Genomic DNA, 15,652 nt, shown 5'->3' with positions numbered 1-15,652 from the left:
TTTTCTAAAATGGCACATTTCATTGCATGCAAAAAGACTAGTGATGCAACACATATTGTTAATATGTTTTTTTTTTTTTTTTTTTTTTTTTTTTTTTTTTTTTTTTTTCAGAAGTTGTAAGGTTACATGGATTGCCTATAAGTATTGTGTCTGATAGGGATACAAAGTTTGTTGGGCATTTCTGGAGAACTCTTTGGAAGAAACTAGGTGCCAACCTTAGTTTCAGTTCAGCATATCACCCTCAAACAGATGGGCAGACCGAAGTGGTAAACAAAAGCCTGGGAAACATATTGAGGAGTTTAGTGTATAAAAATCCTAAGTAGTGGGATTTAGCACTTGCTCAGGCTGAGTTTGCTTATAATGATACTCCAAACCAGAGTACTGGGATGAGTCCATTCTAGATTGTTTTTGGGATGAATCCAAGAGGTGTGTATGAGCTCAGAAATTTTGGCAAACAGGAGACAAGAAGTGCAAAGGTTGAAGAGTTTGTAGAGCAGATGCAGAGACTATAGGAAGATGTCAAAGACAGATTGCAGGAAAGCAGTGGAAAATACAAACAGAGAGCTGATATGAAGAGGAGAGAAAAAGAATTCCAAGTGGGTGATCTAGTGATGGTGTACTTGAGGAAAGAAAGGTTTCCTATTGGGACTTACAACAAATTAAAGATGAAAAAGATAGGGCCATGCAGAATTGTGAGAAAGTTTTCAACCAATGCTTATGAAATTGAATTGCCAAAAGGGGTTGGAATATCACCTATCTTCAATGTTGCAGATTTGTATCCATACAAAGAGATAGAGTCAGAGCTACAGGATGAACCTGTAGAAGATGAAGTTCAGAATTTAAATTGGAAAGAACAAATGCCAAAGATAGTCAAGAAAGAGGTGGAAGTTGTTCTGGAGAAAAGAGTATCCAAAAGAACTAGAGGATAGGTTTATTTTTAGTATCTAGTCAAATGAAAGGGACTGCCAATGGAGGATGCTAGTTGGTTAACAACAGAAAAATTACAGAAGTATGGAGTAAATCCTGAAAGTTTGATGAATGATTCTTTTCTTCCCTGAGAGTCTGATGCAGGAGAATCTAGACTTAGCCAAAAATGTGATTGTATGTTCACATGTTGTGGCTAACATGAAATGAATTTCATTGACGTAAGTGGTCGAATCAATTTTTAGTAGAGAGGGTTGGATCTCTCAAATTTATTTTTACTTCAATTATTGTAATAATTAGAACATTGTATTATTTTCATCATAGGCAATAAGTTTTTAGGATATGTGTGTATCAAAGCTTGAGAATAGGGATTTAATTGTTGAATTGATAAAAATAGAGATTGAGTTGTCAATGTAGTTAGAATAGGATTTGATCCATTAAAGAGGAAAAAATGTAATGATAGAAAGAGGGAGAGAGGGAGCGAGAGAAAAAAAATAGGGTTTGTGATTGAAAGAAAGAGAGATCAGACAAATTGATGTAATCGAGCCGAGAGGGCCAAGACTGTGTAATTTATATTTACTTGAATAATTGATCTAAGTATGGTGTGTACGTATTTTTCCTGGTGCATAAATTCCTTTGTAATCTACGTATCTGTGTTCTAGACCCTAACCGGGTATTATCCTTCCACGTAAATCACATGTAGACATACATTTGTCGACGCGTTTCGAACCAACTAGTGTGTTTTTCGTCAGGACAAGTTGAAGAAACAGATCCAGCTTAGCATGATAAATAGTCTGAGCAGAGTCTCCAACGGCTAAATTGACTAACGGCTAATTTTGATCTTAGGACCAAATTCTTATTTATTAATTTAATATTATTATTATTTTTATTATTTTTTTCTTATGGAAATAAGTTAAATTAGGTAAAATGGTTGGTTATAAAAGGGAATTTATTTATTTATTTAAATTAAAATTAATATATATATATATATATATATATATATATATATATATATATATATATATATTAAAACTATAATATTAGGTTATTAAGATAAAAGTTAGGATTAATAATTTCAATGGTTGGTTTGAAACGATAATTTATTTATCTATTCAAATTATTTAATAATTATTATTGGTATTATATATATATATATATATATATATATATATATATATATATATATATATATTTTAATTAAAATCATAATATTAGGTTGACTAGTATTTTTATTCAATAATAATTTAATGGTTAGTTTATTTTTATGGAAATTAGTTAAAATATAAAAATAAAATAATTTTAAGGTTAAAGATGTAATTATTTATTTATTTAACTTATTTATTAACAATTATATATATATATATATATATATAATTAAAGTTATAATATTAGGTTATTCATGTAAAAGTTAGGATTAATGGTTAGTAATTATTATTAAAATTATATATAGATATAAATTAATCATAGGTTGAGAAAGATATATATATATATATATTTTAATTTTTTATTTTATAAAAAAGAGTAATTTAATAATTTATTTATTAATAATCAAATATATATATAATTTCAAAAATTAATTTAATAATATATTTATTAATAATCAAATATATATAAAAAAATAAAAGAAAATAAAAAAATAAATAAATAAATAAATTAAGTTAAAATAAATAATGTAAGGTTAGTTTAAAAAGGTAATTTACTTATTTAATAAAATTATTTATTGCTAATATTATATATATTATAATATTAGGATGCTTAAAAAAAAAATTAAAAAAAATAATAATAATAATAATAATAAAATTGGAGGGGGCAGAAAAATCGACTAAGAAGAGAGTGCTGGAATCCAGCACCTACTGATTTTCCAACCATCATCTCTATTGAGATTGCTCGGCCTCTTCTCAATCTCAATAGCTTCCCTCAATTTACGATGGTGAAACTGAGCAACTTTGGCAACAACCTTGGCCTCCTCAATACACACCTGATGCTTGGTCTTTTCCACATGCTCTGCTAATGCTGAAGACTTGGATCTCCCATGTCTTAGGTCGGCTGCATGTTCGCAGATCCTTTGATGGATGGAGCGTCCTGTTTCCCCAATATAGGGGGTCCCACAAGAACAAGGGATCAAGTAGACACCCTTCATGTCCTTAGGGTTAACGGGATCTTTCACAGATCGGAGGGAATTGCGAATGGTGTTGAGGGGCCTAAAGGTTGAGGGAATATCATACCTTTTAAGGATCCGAGCAATCTTGTCCGTGGTTCCTTGAACATAGGGAAGGTGGACACCTGGACGACGCTCTTTTGGCTCTTTCTTAATTAATGTGTTTTTTGAGGCTTTCTGGAAAGCCTTCTGACCCAGGCGTCTGCTATATCCATTCTCCACAAAGACATTAAGGAGATGGGATCTCTCCTTATCAAAGCTCTCACAATCGGAGATCCTAAGGGCACGAGTAGCGAGGGTGTTAAGAACACCCAACTTTTGAGCAGGGAAATGATGGGAATTGGCATGAAGATACTGCTCAGTATGCGTTTTCTTACGGAACACAGAGTGGGAGAGAAAGCCATCCTTATTCCGAGATAAAAGAATATCCAGGAAAGGGAGGCAACCATTGACCTCTTTTCCCATGGTGAACTTGATGGCCGAGGATCGACTGTTGAGGTGATTAAAGAAACAATCCAGCTCCTCGGGCCATGGGGCCAGATGACATTAGTGTCATCCACATACCTTTTCCAAAGCTTAGGAAGAAGACGAGCCGAGGATAAATCTTTGGCTTCGAAATCTTCCATAAAAAGATTTGCTACAATAGGGGAAAGAGGGGAACCCATGGCAACACCACAAGTCTGCTCAAAGAATTCACCCTCGAAACAGAAGAACATGGAAGCGAGATAGACCTCCACCAGATGCGCGGTATCGGGATCTGTTAGGTGATAGATCACTTCCAAGGCCTCCTTTATAGGGATGCAAGTATAAAGGGAGACCACATCAAAGCTAATGAGAATGTCCTCAGGGCTAAGCTTAATATCCTTCAGCTCCTTAATGAAGGAAGCAGAGTCTTTCACGAAGGACTCAATGTGGCCAACCAAGGGCTTAAGCTTAAGGGCAAGGAACTTAGCCAGAAGATAGGTCGAACCGCCAATGGTGTTGATGATAGGCCTCAGAGGGGTCCCTTCCTTGTGAATCTTCGGTAACCCATAGATCCTAGGAGTAATGGGACTACTTTCAATGAGCTTGTGGCATAGGGAACTCACTGAATTATTAGATTTAATGGCGAGAGCCACAGTCCTAGAAATATTCTTCAGAGGGTTCTTGGGCAGTTTTTAATAACTGCCACTATTGTGGAGATGATCTAGCATCTTCTTCCGGTAATCATCCTTGTTAAGGATGACCGTAGCTCCTCCTTTGTCCGCCTTCTGAACTACAATATCTTCATTCAGATTTAAGGATTTTAGGGCGGAGGCTTCCTCGCTGCTGAGGTTCCTTCGAGGGGGCTTAGCCTTCCTAAGGACGATAACGAAGGACTAAAGGCATCAACAATATCATATATTTGCAGTAGTAGCAGTTGTCCCGAGAGACAAAGCAACTCCTAAGTATAAGGCAACAAAGAAGGAGTGATGCAGAGGGCCTACGTCATCATTTCGAGCCAGAGAGAGGGCCAATGCAGAGGCAGAGAGAGTTACAAGAGGTTCATGGAGAGCCACGTCATCCTACTCAGCCAGTTAGGCTTGACGCAGTTGGCTAGAGGAGTGATTCAGCCTTTGTCGGGATTGCACAGAGTTGGAAGGCTCAATTTCTTCAGTTGCTGGGGCCTACAGAGCTGTGGCCAGATTTTGGAGCTGGTGGGGTGCTGTTTCTATTAGAGCAGAATGTTACCTAATGGGACAGAACCAAGGTAGAGGGAGTCACTGCCTTGACAAGTTTCTAGCCAAGAAATCTAGATCCGAGTTGCAGTTGCAAAGAAGATTGGAGAGGAGCGGTTCGGCAGTTGGCGGGAATATTTCCACTAGGGAAATCAGGACATAGAGGGAGATTTCCAGGAGGGAAGTCGAATCTCAGAGGGAGTCCATAAGAGGAGTGGAGATGGAAATGAATGGACCGAGGGATCAGGACAGGTTGGACGAGGCCTATAACTTTGTCATTTGGAAGGCTAGGATCTTGTCATTCCTGGATAGACATCGCATCAAGGGATTCACCTTGAGGACCGTGGCTAGCCATGTAGACCCAACTGATAATGAGAAGTATGAGAATGAAATGGCGAAGGCAAAGTGCATAATCCTTGATGGGGTCAAGAATCATGCCGTACCACATATTTCTGAAAAGAACACGACAAAGGAGATGTGGGATACTCTGACGACATTGTATCAGGGCACTTCCGTGCAACGAAAGATGCCATTGGAGAATCAACTGCAGTCGTATCAGATGCAGAGGGGGGAGCAGATAGATCTATACCTCCTCAGATTGGAGGAGATTTGGGACCAACTTACTTCCATAGGGGCCACACCAGATCAGGAGTTCATGGTGAGGACCGCCCTGAATGCAGTCTCCGAGGAGTGGGAGACGTTTGTCCAAGGCATTTTGGGTAGAGCTATTCTTCCAATATGGGAAGCGATGTGGGCAGCTCTTTGCCAAGAAGAGATTAGATGGTTGACCAAGGCAGGGAGTAGCAACAGAGGAGGTCGAATCAAGAAAGAGGAGGATGCGGCTCTGACATTTACAGAACAACAGGGGAAGAGGAAGAAGAAGGATATCTCCAAGGTGAAGTGCTTCCATTGTGGGGAGCTGGGTCATTATGCAACTAGTATCCCAGGAAAAAGAATAAGGGAGAGGCTTTTGAATCCAAGGTAGCTCCATCTAAGGCGGAGAAAGAAGTCGAGATTGATGATGACTGTGCCATGAGTGCTCACACACCTCTAGAGAAGATGTGGGGTAACATTAAGCTGTAGTAAGGAGGAATAAAGAATATGAGGGGCAAAATCCTTGAGGTGGCCAAACTCTTGGATCATATCTAGCTACGAGAGCCATGAATGATAGTAGCAGGATGACGGATGTCGGTAGAAGCAAGATGTGATGGAGCGACAAGGTAGTGCTAGAGTGCAGAGGTATGTAGCAGGGTAGTGGGGGTTGCAACAGTGAGAGAGGCACGGAGGTGTTTGCAACAGTGCGAAAGGAACAAAGGTGGTTGAAATAGTGCAAGAGGAATAGAGGTGGTTGCAATAGCATAGAGGCAGCAGAGGGAGCACAATATATCAACAAAGGTAGCTTCAATAGCAGGAGGCTTCCAGACTAACACAGATGTCTGAATTTGGGTAGATCAGTTACTTACTTCTCGGTAACTGAGTTGCAGTGCTATGGGAAACATTTGAGAGAAAGTTGCAGTGTAGATGTAATGTTGGGAGGAAGGACCAGCAACAACATGGATGCAGAGGGAGCTGGAGTACATATGTAGTAGTGGTAGTGGTAGAGCCATGGGAAATAGTGCAGGAAGCAACAATGTAGTGGATGTAGGGAAGCAGGCCTAGCATTAGCACAGGTACTGGTGTGGAAGGATCAGTGTGATGCTCAGTGGTGGAGCATTACTAGAGCACATTCCTTGCTAAGAGGGAGTGTTGATTTTTGGAAGAATCAGATGCGATCTAGCCATGAAAATTGGTGGAGAGGCTAAAGCACATGAGATCTCCAAGACATAAAAATGGTTTGGGGAAATTTCACCCAGTTAGAGAGATATTGAAATAATTAATACTTTTAATGGGGTTCCTAAGTTTAAACTTAAGAAAATTTAAATATTAATGGGTATTAATATAAAACTGGGTGAGAATGTTCTAAATGACATGGATCAAGCCAAATCTAATCTTAGTCGTTGATTAGAGAATTAACCTCAGCCGTTGAAGACTCAATAGGGAAAGTATAAGAGGAGGCTTGAGGGTTAGTTGGAGACACACCAAGATTGATCAGTCAGTTCGATTTTCTGGAGTGGGGTTTGCTGAGAAAATTTGAACAAGTGATCTGTTGGAGTGAGGGGCAATGAGTACATAGAAGAGAGGTAGAGATAGTGCCTGAGGGTTAGCACAGTGACCAGAGAGGTTGACGTAGAGGCATCTAGAGACTGCGTAGAGGCTAACGGGCCTGCGTGGGTGATGCAAAAGGCCAGAGAGATGACACAAAGAGGCAGAAGGCCGGCGCAAAGCCTTGGAGAAGTGCTGGAAGGATTTTCGTGGGGAATACTTGCTGAATATCTATCTCCGAGAAGAGGTATTACTACCATGTAAAAATCTCTGTTGGGTGAGCTAGTTTGGCACTGTAGTTGTACTCAATAAATCTTCATAATAATAAAACCCTCAGAATTGCTGCACCGATTTTCCCGCATTGGGTTTTTCCGGGGAGGATTGTCAAAAATAACGATTTCCCTTGTGTGTTTGTCTAGTATTTTAGTTGTTGGTCTGTATATGAGTTAAGGTTGCATTTGTGTTTATTTTCAGTATTTATATGTAGAAATAACTTGTTAATGGAATAAACAAGTAGGTGAAATAAACCAGATAATCCAGTAGAAATTTTTGACGTGTCAGACTTAGAAATTTCAACATGTCCTAGGGTCAAGAGGTTAACAGAGTCATTTTCATATGAAGAAGACCCCATTGGGCACATTGTAACTTGTAAAAGGAATTATTTTTGTATTTAAAAGAGTCAAAATACCATCAAAGAACAAGTCAGCCTGGCAGCTAAGAAACTGATCTTAATTTGGGCATTTCGTCCACCTTGGAAGCTTGTTTATAGGAGCAAACTTGACCTCCAATGGACATCATTCATTCTCTCATCATCCAAGCGAGGGATAAGAAGAAGAAGGTAAGTGAAGAAGGAAGAAGGATGAGGGACAAATGTTTGGATTATTTTCTCTCTCTTTTCACATGTGCGAAGGAAGGAGGCTATGGTTTTGCTGTTGCAAGATTGAACTTGGAGAAATTGCAGAAAGAAGGTCAAGAAGGTATATTAGGTCATCCTCAAGCCCTATAAGAAGGAGAAACTTAAGCAAATTTCAAAGGAAGCCTTGAAAGCCCTTGATTTTCTCACACGTGTGGTGGAAACAACTATTGAAGGGGCCAATAATTTTAGACTTGCAACAGAGGTCGAAATTCTGTAGTTGGGGGTTGAAGTTGTGCAAGTAGAAGAGATTTGACTTGGTTTGAATTGGAAAATGGAAGCACATCATCAGGAGGGTCAAACTTGGTCTTCAAAAGGGTATTGGTCTTGGTCTAGAGGTCTTGGAATTTGTCATTTGAATAATCTATAAGAAGATAATAGATTTGTGGGTTTTCCTATCAAGTGGAGAGGTTTTGGCCTTGGTTTGAAACCTATATCATGTGTTCTTGTGTATTGCTAATCTTCTTGTTTTGGTCGTTGTTTGATGACAAGAATAACATACTAATAAGAGAATAAGCTAATAATTAAGAAAAAATAAAAATAAATCACAAACAATTATCAAGTTTAAGAGAAATCATCCTAACTATAGCCCTATAGATTTCTCAACATAGTATTGTAGCTAAGGTTGGAAAAGGGCATGATGAAGATCAATACATTTGTGAATAAGTCCTTGAAGAAGTGTTCTATGGTAGCAAGTCATCTCAAGAAAGGTATCAAGGCATTGTGGAATCTCCTATTATCCATCAAGGGAAATATGACCAAGAATTTTACAAAGGACGAAGGGTTAATCTTAGCACTTACTAGAACATTTGTAGATGGTAATGTTTGGGTAATCGATAGTGGAGTGTCAAGGCATATCATAGGCAAACACAAGCAACTAAAGAAATTATCAAGAAGAAAGTATTCTTATTCCGTTGAGATTGGTGACAAGAAGAGCTATCATGTAAGGGGAATTGGATCAAACTCGTTGGAGCTAGAGAATGGAGGAAATATTCATCTCAATGACATCCTATTTCTTCCAGGTTTGCAAAAGAATCTACTTTCTATTTCATGCCTTATAGATGTAAAGGTTGTAGTATGGGATAGAAAATATAGCATCTAAAATGCAAAGATCATTAGGATTCCTGAAGGAAGACTCTACAGATTCTTTATTCCTCTTTCTCAAGCTTTGGTTCACTTTGAAGTAAGTCTATGTGAACTTTTGTATAGAAGGTTTGGTCACCTTCAAAAAAAATTCTTACCAACTCTAAATTCAATGGTGAATGACGTCTCTGAACTCAAGGAGGATCATGAAGGAGTATGCAAGGGATGTGCATTAGGTAAAAATGTTAAGAGACCGTTTGGAAGTAGTGCTTCAAGGTCAAAAGAAATCCTAGATCTCATTCATTCTGATGTTTGTGGTCCTATGTCTAAAAAGTCTCTTGGAGGTCATCTATATCATGTAACATTCATTGATGACCACTCAAGGAAAAATTGGGTATATTTGTTGAAATCCAAGGATGAAGTATTCAACAAATTTCAAGAATTCAAATATGAAGTAGAGAAACTTATAGAAAGGAGAATACAGATTCTAAGGTTTGACAATGGAGGAGAATACACTTCAAAGGAACTTATAGCTTTCTATAAGGAGGCCAGGATTAAGAGGGAGGTGATACTCCCATATAATGTTGAAAAAAATGGAGTTGCTGAATGAATGAATCAATCTATTGAAGAAAGTGTAAGAGGCATGTTACATGATCAAGACTTGCCAAAATTTCTGTGGGGATAAGCAACAAATATTGTTATATATATTCAAAATCTAAGTCCTCATAGGTCACTAGACAACATGAATCTTGAAGAAGCATTCACTGGAAAGAAAACAAACGTGGACCATCTCCGAATATTTGGCTATCTTGTCTATATTCACATTCCAAAGGATAAAATAAATAAGTTGGATCCTACAAGCATGAAGGGAATATTTGTTGGCTATAGTAATAATTCAAAGGAATGTAGGATCTACATAAAGGAAGGACACTAAATAGATTGAGATGTGATCTTTGATGAAATTATTGCATTCAAGAAATCAAAGGACCTCCCAATGGAATCTGCTGATAAATAACTTCCAATATTTGAAGAAGAATGTACTAGGGAGGAAGATGACTCAAATCATGAAGATCAAGGTCCCAGTGAACCAGTGCAACTTGTGATAATCCCTGAAAGTAGAAAGAGACCTAATTGGTTGAAGTCTACCCCTCTAGATGCAAAAGGACATGGAGAAGCCAAAGGCACATTAAGGTAAAGTAAGAAGCCCAAAATATATTCAGGGTATGATACCTACATGACAAAGTTAATAGAAGTTGAACCATCCACGTTTGTTGAGGCTTCCAAACATCAAGTATGGAAAATGCCATGCATGAAGAGTATCAATCAATAATGAAAAATGGAGTTTGGGAGATCGTACCTAGGGCTGAAGTCAAATATGTGGTAACTTCCAAGTGGCTCTACAAGATTAAACATGTAGCATATGGAAGTATTGATAAATATAAAGCAATATTTGTGGCTAGGGGCTTCTCTCAACAGGAAGGCATCGATTATGAAGATACATTTTCACCTATAACAAGATATACAACTATACATTCATTGGTCTCTTTAGCAGCATTGATGGGATGGAAAATCCATCAAATAGATTCCAAGACAACATTCCTGAATGAAACTATCAATGAATAAGTCTATATAGAACAACCCTTGGGATTTGAAGTCAAAGATAGAGAGGTTTATGTTTGAAGGTTTAAGTAAAACATAGAGAGACTTATGTATACATGTTGAAGAAGACATTGTATGGCCTTAAGTAGGCACCAAGGGCATGGTATGCAAGGATGGATGCATACCTACAAAGATTAGGATTCTCGAAGAGTTCTACTGATTTGAATCTCTACATCAAGGTTGTGAAGGATGAGTCTGTAATCATTCTTCTATATGTGGATGATCTTCTCACAAAAAGTGTAAGAGTTCATATTCAAGAGTGCAAGAAGCAACTAGCAACAAAATTCGATACAAAGGATCTAGGGCTAATGTACTATTATTTGGATTTGGAAGTTTGGCAAAGACCTGATGAGATTTATCTAGGTTAAGGAAAATATTTGATCGAGATGCTGAAGAGGTTTGACATGACGAATTACAAACCTATGAAAACCCTTGTGATCACAAAATTAAAAAAGCTAAGAAGATCCGAATGAAGCCCAGTGAATTCAACAAGGTATAGACAATTGATTAGCTCATTGATGTATTTGGTAAATACTCGACCAAACATTTTTTTGCAATGAATGTTCTTATTTAGTTCTAGTTAGAGCCCAAGCATGATTATTAGATATCAACCAAGAATATATTGAGATATCTACAAGGAACAAATGACTACTACCTGAAGTATGATATAAGGGATGATGTCCACTTGATTGGTTATAAAAAATATGACTAGGGAGGTAGTGAGATGGATGGGAGAAGTACTACTAGAGGATATTTTTTTTTGGATCCTCCACGATCTCCTAGATGAGTCGAAAGAAATAATCAATTTCTTTGAGTAGTGTTGGGCTGAATATATTACAACATGTGAAGTAAGTAGATAAGTTGTTTGGTTGAGGAAGCTATTGTCTGACTTGTTTGAAGGAATGATGGACCCTACAATGATGAATCGTTACAACGCCAATTGTATACGGTTTTCTAAAGACCCAATCTTTCACAGAAAGAAAAAGCACATAAATAACAAGTATCAATACATTTAAAAGATGGTGTACGATGGAGTGTTGCAACTACAGTATATCTCCAATGATGAACATGTAGCTGACATCTAAATAAATATCTTCCTAATAAGAAGCTTGTTTATTTTAAAGACAAGCTTGGACTAGTTGATATATCCTCCCCGGTAGAGGGAGAGAGATAGACACATCATTCATGTATTCAATCTGTGAAGAAATAATGGAGAATTGGGTAAGCATATGGAATCCGATACTCTTTGAGGATGAGGTAGGGAATCCAAGATAAGAGTAGTCATAGAGGAAACTCCTTGAGGATGTGGTATTCCAAGATAGGAATTTTCGTGGAAGGACATACCCTGTGAACACTCGGGTGGGGTATGTGCCTTGAGAGACAATGATGATGGTTTCTATCAATCATTGGTCTTGCCAACATTGTGCTTTGGTCTTGTGGAGAGATAGAGTTGTTAGTTAAGGCCTTGCTATGTGAAAATGTTGGTTGGAATGATGCAAAGAGATGACTTACCAATCCGACTCTTCTTATGAGTGTTATATAAAATTAGTTATTTTTAATTAATAGTTTATTAGGCAAAAGAGGCACCCAAGATTGTATTTAATCAAGGGCCTCTCATTTTGTAAATCATCCTTGAATCATTATAAATAAATAAATATATTCTGTTTAATATTGAGTTTCTTTGTACCATCTGGTATCAGAGTGAGTTCAGTTTTTTGGAAAATCGCTACACCAAGACGTTCGCTGCATACTTTTTCCTCGATTCCATCCACGCTTTTCTCTCCCCCATCATTTTTTCCACACTATGTCCCTCCACATCTCCCCTTGCCTACCTGTCTACTCCACCCTACCGTTTTTCTATTGTCTTCCCTGTTCTCTGCGTACCGTCTTTTCCACAGCCTCCACACTCTCTGCATTCCATTTCTATCCCTCACCATCCCCTTCCAACCACTCGACATTCAACTCCACCATTGTTTAGCTTCCGTTCTTCACCGCTTTCCTCCCCTTCCACTATCAAATTCACGTAGCTCGTCTTATATTGTGTCCCTGTTGACGTGCCCAGTCAAATTCCACTGTCTGCACCAGTCCCAACGACCTCTCTGTGCCACTATTTCTTCGCCGACAACCATTCCCAATCGACGCGTTGACCACTGCGGCTCTTACACTCTAACATATCACAAGTTCGATCAGTCCAACAACTCATAGGACGTAGTTATAATTATATTAATTATTGTATAGTTCTAATATCAATTAATTATATGATTTATAATTATATGATTAATATTAAAAAAATCCTATATGAAATAATTTTGATATATAATTAAATTTAATTATTAAAAAAAACAATTAAAAAAAAAGATTTAGTTCAAATTATGGAAGAAAGCTTAAATTGGCAGAAAAATATACACTCCCACAAACCCGTTCAATGTCGTCGATGAAAATGGCTGATTTCAACAAAAAAGGGTTGATCTTGAGAATAGGATTACTAGCCATTCCGATGATTTTAACCAAAAATTAGTCGATCTTGAGAGTAAGGTTACCGAACATTCTGACGATATCATGAAGCTTCAGGCATCATGGGAATTTTGAGGTCTAAAATGGGCCTCCTAAGAAAAATGTACAACCAAAATAAACTTTATAAGAACCAATAGGATTCAAGATGATGATGTCAACCATGGGGGATGATTCACCATTTTTGGAGTAAAGAAGTAAAATGATTAAAAAATAATAAATAATAAAACTACTCTTTCCAGTCATATTTTCAACTTATCTCCCTAAGGTTTTACTCAAATTTCCAGCGGGAGTACTCGTTGGATGAAAAATTTAATTCCTCATCCAAGGAGTACCCATTGCATACTTTCGATGGACCCCGCTACACGAAAAATGATAAATACATGAAAAAACGTGATTGCACAATAATGTTTTTCATGTGGCAGGGTCCATAGAAAATATGCAACATAGGTACTACTTGGATGAGGAATCAAATTTTGCATCCAACGAGTGTTTTCACTCGAAATTTGAGAAAACCCGTAAGGAGATAAGTTAAAAATATGAGTTGAAAAAATAGTTTTTTTTTCCCCTCTAAAATTGATGATGTAATCAAATCTTGTTTTACTATTCCCACTATTATTTTATAATTTCCTTAGGAGGCCCATTTTGGACCTCAAAATTTTGCTAATGATATGATAGATTGGATAGAAAGACAACTTAGGCAAAACCATATCAAATCCAAAATGGATCATAATAAGACAATGTTGATACTGACCTCTATTTGTGACAAGATGAATATTACACCAGAAAAAATATTCTAGAATGATGAAGGTAATGAGCGACACAATTCACCAGATTCAATGAATTCAACAGATCCTCATGGAAAAATCGAGTCTCTAGAAAAATCATCTGCGCACCATCAAGGAAATAATAACTCGAATTTTTAAAATAAGTATCTTTGGAATCCATTTACCAATCAATACCATTTTCAATCCACTGTTAGCGATGTATCAATGAAGAGTAAAAATTGAGCTACCCAAGTTTGACGGTAACGAAAAAATCAACATTGTGTGGCTCAATAAAGCAAAAGAATATTTCCAGATTTACAATATTGACAATGATGATGAAAATATTAGGCACGCTTCCATGAAAATGGAAGGCAACACATATAATTGGTATATGTGATGGAAGAAGATGACACTGACTATCAGTTGGAGAAAATTTAATGATGCATTGTTTAAGAGGTTCCAAGGTGTCAAGGAAGAAGAGTTCTTTTCAACACTCATCAGATTGCGAAAAAAAAGAGATGTGGATGAATACCCAACACGAGTAGCTGGGTTATCAAAATGTCGTCTAATCCAAACATACATCTCTAGACTTAAAACCCATCTACGAGTAGAACTTGAGCTGCATGACATTACGTCGATAGAAGTAGCAAGACAAAAAGCAAAAGCCACTGAAAATAAATTTGAAAAGATACTGTGGTCAAAGCCGGAAAAATTATATTCGAGACGAATATTTTCCTAGTCTGCGAATACGGATAATACAAAATATGTTCCACCACATCTTTGTGAGGTAGAAAAATCTAACGTGGAAATGCAAAGGATGAAAGAGGGCAAGTGCAAACACTATGGCGAAAAGTGAAACCCTAAATATAGGTGTGCTAAAGGAAAAGAGACGAATAACCTATATAATTGTGAAGCAACTAATGATTCAAGTAGTGATGAATCGGACATAGAAGGAATATAAGATGCCCCATAATTCTCTCCAGAACTAGATGACGAAAGCATTTCGCAAGTGTCATTATCGGCTATGATAGGTATATCACAACCCCAGACTTTAAAATTAAAAGGACATATCAAGAAGAACAACGTAATGGTTCTCATCGACACCGGTAGCACCCATAATTTTTTAGACTCAACCATGGAAAAGAGACTCAACATTTTCACATTTTCGATGCCCAACATGAAGGTGATGGTAGCCGATGGTAAGAAGATTGAAAAGGTAGGGAAATGCCATAAGGTCAAATTGTAGATTCAAGACTTTAATTTAGAATCTCCATTCTACACTGTACCATTAGGAGGAGTATATGTGGTCTTAGGTATCTAATGGCTACAAACCCTAGGCACTTACTCTTCGAACCATAAAAATCAGTTTATAAGCTTTAATTAGAGGTACAAGTTATATAGATTCCAAGCACCAAAAAATCAAATCGTGTCATCATCCCAGATGATGAAAATGATTCGAAAAGGAGCACCAACCTATGTAGTACAATGTCACCAATTAGAAATGTTATCTGCAAAAGTGATCAATGAAGAGTCACCAGAAGTACAAGAGCTAATTCAGAAGCACAAAAAAGTGTTCCAAGACCTACCCATGAAAATGCCTCCTAACAGGGAAATCAAGCATACAATAGAAGTCAAAGCAGGATCAGACCCTGTCAACATCAAACCATATTGATATCCGCATCACCAAAAGACTAAAATTGAGAGATTAATCCAAGACCTTTTAAAATGTGGGATCATCTCAAAAAGTAAGAGTCCGTATGCTGCTCCAGTTGTATTGGTAACAAAGAAGGATGGATCA

This window comes from Pinus tabuliformis, chromosome 2_2 (assembly GCF_031772625.1).
Source record: "Pinus tabuliformis cultivar Carrire ecotype Pingquan chromosome 2_2, CPIR1, whole genome shotgun sequence".
In the NCBI taxonomy this organism is placed as follows: domain Eukaryota; kingdom Viridiplantae; phylum Streptophyta; class Pinopsida; order Pinales; family Pinaceae; genus Pinus; species Pinus tabuliformis.
This window is presented reverse-complemented; position numbering follows the sequence as displayed.